Raw genomic sequence first — 6000 nt, forward strand, 5'->3', positions numbered from 1 at the left:
GAGATTTCTGTGCCTTGTTTGTTAAACTACACAATGTTGCAATGAAGCAAACAATGGTGATTACTTGAATTAGAGATGGATTTAGGTCATTGTGTCATTCCTGTTTGCCTCTATCTACTGATGGGAGTTTTTCTTCCTGTAAACCATCCAGGGATGAACTGACCTGCAAAGCAAAGAAGACTCATCAAGCCAAGCAACTCCATAGACCCTCAGAGAGAAAAGCAGACTTCCCTCTAAGCCTTACATCATCCCCGTTTGATGTTGAATGGTAGATGGAGGGAGATGCTTTTCATAGGGCTAATTCATCACATATATTAGAAAACTTTTCACACTAAAAACTCTTTGCAGCAATAAATCACTTGATAGAAACTGTGAGATGGAGGGGAAAGCTGCCTTAATTGTTTCAGTAGTTAAATCAGTCAAGAAGGAAGCACCAATTAAGGAATTTTGACAGTCAAAATCTCATTTATGAACCATCTGCTAAGCAGCTACTATGAAGACAATGGAGTATGTTATCAGTGCCATATATGGACACATCTGAAATGTTCTTACTTGTTTCCAGAATTGAACATGTTCTAATATTGGTTATAAAAAAAATCTTCCCAGAAACAAACTGATGGCATTTAGTGTTCTAGGAAACACAGTGTTTCATTTAACCAGCAGGAACTTCAATTCTGATTCTCTCAGTATAAATGTTAAATTTACCACCAAACAGACATCACTCAAAAGAAGTTAATTTTACCACTACAAAGATATAATTTAAACACTTTACTTTGATGAATAATTTTTTTTCAACCTTAAAAGCATTTCTACCTATAGCTTTGTTGTGTGAAGATCAAGGTAATCCAGTCCTGAACATGTTGGTGCCAAGGATCCTCTAGCAGAGAATTTGGCTTTTTGCTATAATCTTCATTCAGGCATATGAAATTCATTAGCTAGTGATGTTTTAGTTTCTGTAGGAAGAGTGTAGGTATGCACTAACTGTGAAAGAAGCATTTATTTCACTGAACATGAGATTTATGTTTTTCTATGGCAATAGGGAAATTTAAATGAAAAAGATTGCTTCTCTTACAGTAGAAAAGTTCACATTTGAATGTTGGACCCTTGTTCTGTATGATAGGTGAGGACTTTATGGGCTATTTTGTGTGTGTGTGCATATATATATATACACACACACACATATATATTTATGGAAAGAAATAACCTTGTTTCGACTCAGCCGAAATAAAAAAAACCCAAACTGGTATATTTGAATAATACTAACAACTTATTCCAATGTCAGGTTCAGTTTTAATGGGGTCATATGTAACATAATATTTAAAATGCCAAAGAAGGTAAAATAAGATATAAAAATATAGATATAAGGAAAATCTCAACCTCAATTTAATAAATCATAACAAATATGTATTTAAAGGCTCCCTCTTGTAAAAGGACAGGCGAGATTTAAAAACTTTCAGGAATAGTTTCTATGTTGTAAGACAGAAATGGAATTCAGAAAAATGATTTAGAAATTAAATAAGATTTATGAGTCTAAGGTTTTGTCATGGGTAGTTGTACATGTCCTTCCATTGTAAGTCTTTAATGGTTATAGTAGACGGCTATTTCATGTTGCATATCTTCATTGCTAGGAGTCTTAGCTAGGGTCACCCCTAAGGACTCCTGGGATTTTCCATTGTTCTTGGCTTTTTGCTTGCACGAGAGATGCCTCACAACCCATTCCAGTTCTCTCTACCTATATCCTCTCTCACTGTCATGCTTCCACAGGACCACTAGTGTTTTGCATTCCCTCACGCCTTCCAACCTAGCTCCCTCTTCTAACTGGCCCCCATCTCTTTTCTATTTCTACTTCTTAGATTTATGAACCCTCTGTTGGGCCCTGCTTGTTAATTTCCTTCGTTGAGTCTGTTAATTGTAGCATGGTTATCCTGTACTTTGTCTAATATCCACATATAAGTGAGTACCTACCCTGTTCATCTTTCTGAGTATGGTTGGTCTCACTGAGGATAATGTGTTCTATTTCCATACATTTCCCGTAAATTGTCATGATGGCATTATTTTTAATAGCTGAATAATATTCCTTGTGTAAATGTATCACATTTTCTTTATCCATTCTTTATCTGGAATATCTAGATTATTTCTAGTTTGTGGATATTACGAATGTAGCTGCTATGAACGTGTCTTTGTGGTATGGTCAAGAATTTTTTCAGTATATGTCTAGGAGTCAAATAGCTACAACTTGAGCTAGAACTATTTCCAATTTTGTGTAAAAAAAAGTTGGCATGCCTATAGGATATACAGGATAAAAGATGGAGCAGAAATTGAGGGAAGGGCAAATCAATGATTGTCCCTGCTTGAGGCTCACAACAAAAGAGTGAGCCTATCCCAGGCAACATTAATTTTATTCTGCTACATTCATAGACAGACACTTAGCATAATTCTCATCTGAGGGGCTTTCACCAAGCAACTCAGAGAAACAGATGTAGAGACCTACAGCCAAACATTAAGCATATTTTTGAGATATACTATTGAAGAGGGAGAAGAAGGATTGAAAGCGCCAGAGAGGTCCAGGACACCACAATAAAACATACAGAATCAACTAAGCTGGGCCCATAAAAGGCCACAGAGACTGACCATCCAAGCAGAAAGCATGCATGGGATGAACCAAAACCATCAGTACATATTTAACAGTTGTGTAGCTTTCTTTGTCTTTATTTGGAACTCCTAACAGCAGCAGCAGAGGGTGTATTTTACTCTTTTGCTTGCCTTGGGTCGTTATGCCCTAACTGGGCTATCTTTCCTTGCCATAATAGAAGAAGAAGCACCTTGCCCTAATGCAAATTGATATGTCAAGGCAGGTTAACATCCATGGGAGGCCTCCTCTTTTCTGAAAAGAAAGGGAGGACCTAGAGTGAGAGGGAAGGACTGGGCTATGTGAAGAGAGGGGAAGATGCAATTGGGATATAAGACAAATTTAAAAATTAAATAGTATTTAGTATATCTTAAAAGTTTTATTAGCTTCTCAGTCCTTCAGAAGTATAGGCAAAATAGATGTGACTCAATTAGTTGCAAGTGGCCTTTGATGCATCTATAATATTGTCAATATTAAGACAGAGACACATAAATAAGACTAAGAGGATCCTGATGACGGAGACTCCAAAGACTATTAGGACTCAGTACACAAGTAAGGTAAGGGGAAGAGACATGGCAGTATGGTTTAGAGCAGTGAGTCTCAATATGTGAATCATGACCCCTTCAGGAGTTAAATGATGCTTTCTCAGTGGTCACATAATATATATTGTGTATATAAAATATTTACATAACAAGTGAACAATTACACTTCCAAAGTAGCAATGAAAAAATTGTATGGTTGGGGTTCACCACAACATGAGCAACTGTATTACAGTGACATAGCATTAGGAAGGTTGAGAACCACTGATTTAGAGGATGTGTATTAATTCCATGTATCTTCAAATATGCATACTATGAGCAATGACAATGGGAGAAGTACTTGGAGAGCTGCATTGGCTGTTCAAACCTAAAGTAGAAAATGACTGCAAGTTACACAAGAAAGGAAGGGATTCAATGAGAATGCTAGAAGGGAAAAGAAAGTGTGTGTGTGTCCACTAGAACTCTACCACATTACTTTGTAACTATATGCCTAAGCATTTCTTTCCCCTTTAAAAAGGCTCATCATGTAGTTCATTTATAACTACTTTTCTTCCTACAATGTACTTGCAGTCTAGCTTCTTGTTAAGGAAATCAACTTAATTCATTATTTAAAGACTCAAAACCATAACTACTTGGGAGCTATATTTATATTCTTCAATTCACTCAGAAACATAAGAGACTGACAGATGCAATTTTAAGATGATACATTCTGATAGAAAAGAAGATATAAAAAGAACCTAGAGAAAACATCATTCCAAGCTAGGGAATAAAATGAATTTGGCAGGAGCAATGATCTTAGGTTCTTTTGTTTGAGCATGGGGAATTATTGTACACATGTGTACACATATGCACACGGGTACACACACATGCGTATGTACAAACACATATATACTCAAATCCGTATAAAATATATGGACATAATAAAGATGAGTGTATCAAATCTTATTAATTTACTGTGGTTTGTTCACATTATCAGTCCTTTTTTTCTGGGAAACTTAAGCTTTCCCTCATTTATAAAACTTAAGATATTCACAAGGCATGCCAGAATGAAATCACTGATACATTCTTGATATTCTATTTTTAAATTTTATTTCAGTTTTATCTGTTAGTGTTTAGAAATATATATATATATATATATATATATATATATTTCATATATAACACAAAAATAGTTTTTGCACATAAAGAACATGCATATGATTGTCACCCCAACCTCCTCTCACCCTTTTCTACTTCTACCCTTCCTATAAATTTATCTTATGCTCATGTTCATTACTTTTATTTTACAATCCACTAGGATTAACAGGGACAATTATTTGGAGCTATATGTTGAAAACTGATAAATTTAGCATTGGGTACACAGTTAAAGAGAGTGATGCCTCCTTTCCTGGACTCTATTCATGGCCAGTAATACAAAGGGGAACTTTCTTGACTGATGGCAGTTAGGATCAGTTATGTGTGAGTGCAGCGAAGGTCACAACAGTTAATAAGCATGTTTCTCATTGTTAGCTCATTCTAATTTTCCATAGGAAGAACAACAGTATCAGCCAATCAGACACTGCAAAGCCCGCAAGGACTAAACCACCAACCAAAAAATATACATGGATGGACCCATGGCTCCAGCTGCATTTATATGAAAGATGGTCATATCTGGCATCAGTGGAAGGAGATGTTCTTCTGTCTTGTGAGAGTGGGCTCAGATGCTCCAGTGTATAGAATGACAGGGAGTTGATAAGGGAGTGGGTGGGTGGGTGGGTGGGTGAGTGGGTACCCTCATAGAAACATGTGTACAGGGGAGGCAGAGAGGGTTTACAGATGGGAAGCCAGGAAAAGGGATAACATTTGAAAGGTAAATAGATAAAATATCCAAAAAAAACCCCACATTACTTTTACTATGGGTTCTAAAGCAATTTGTCTCTTCTTCTAGCCTACCATCCAAATCTAGAGGAGAAATGATGGTAAATAGGACAGGGAGAATGTGGACCTGTTTAGAAGTAGTGCTTTGGAGATAATTTCAATCTCTCTTTGTCAGGATACCAGCAGACCAGTTCAGTAGTGTCAGGATAGGAAACACAAATCAGCAGTGGTGGCATGATCCAGCAGAAACAGCTAGGCCTCTCTACCAAATAAGCAAGCACAAATCAGCTGGAGAGACCACAAGCAGTGGTAATGCCAGGAGAAATATTTGCTCTGCCTCTGTTAATGAAGTGAAGACTAAGACTTTAGGTCAAGGAAGTGTTTCAAAGCTGATTATGCAAGTGTGATGTCCTATTTATACTTGCTGCATACATCACATGTCCTCTCCCGACTCTTGCCTCATCAAAACACCATGTGCGTTTGCATCATCTGATATATCCAGAAACTTCCACTTCAGATCCTAATGTGGGCAGCCATAAATTTGAGGTAGCATCAATTAAACTTCCCTGTCATTTCTAAGAGAAACAGTGTTACAACAGTTTTCTGGTCCTGTGGGTCTTACAATATTTCTGTCTGCTCTTACCTGATACTCCCTCTACCTTAGAAGCACTAACTGTATTGTACCTACCAGAGCTGGGCTCTACTCTGTCAGTTGATCTTTGCATGGTGACCTGCTGTAATTATTTTGTAAAGATCTTTTCCAACTGTTGTAAAGAGAAGCTATACTTATCTGCATGTATAAGAATAAATATTTAGCTCAGACTCCAAAGGACAAGCATGAACTGTGGGGTCAAAAATGGAGAAAAGCCTGAGAGAAAGGTGGTCCAGTGACAGGCACACCGTGGAATCCAGCTCAAGGGGAGGCCCAAAGGCCTTACACTATTACTGATGCTATGGTGTGCTTACAGATAAAAG

This window comes from Rattus rattus, chromosome 2 (genome assembly GCF_011064425.1).
Source record: "Rattus rattus isolate New Zealand chromosome 2, Rrattus_CSIRO_v1, whole genome shotgun sequence".
Taxonomy (NCBI): Eukaryota; Metazoa; Chordata; class Mammalia; order Rodentia; family Muridae; genus Rattus; species Rattus rattus.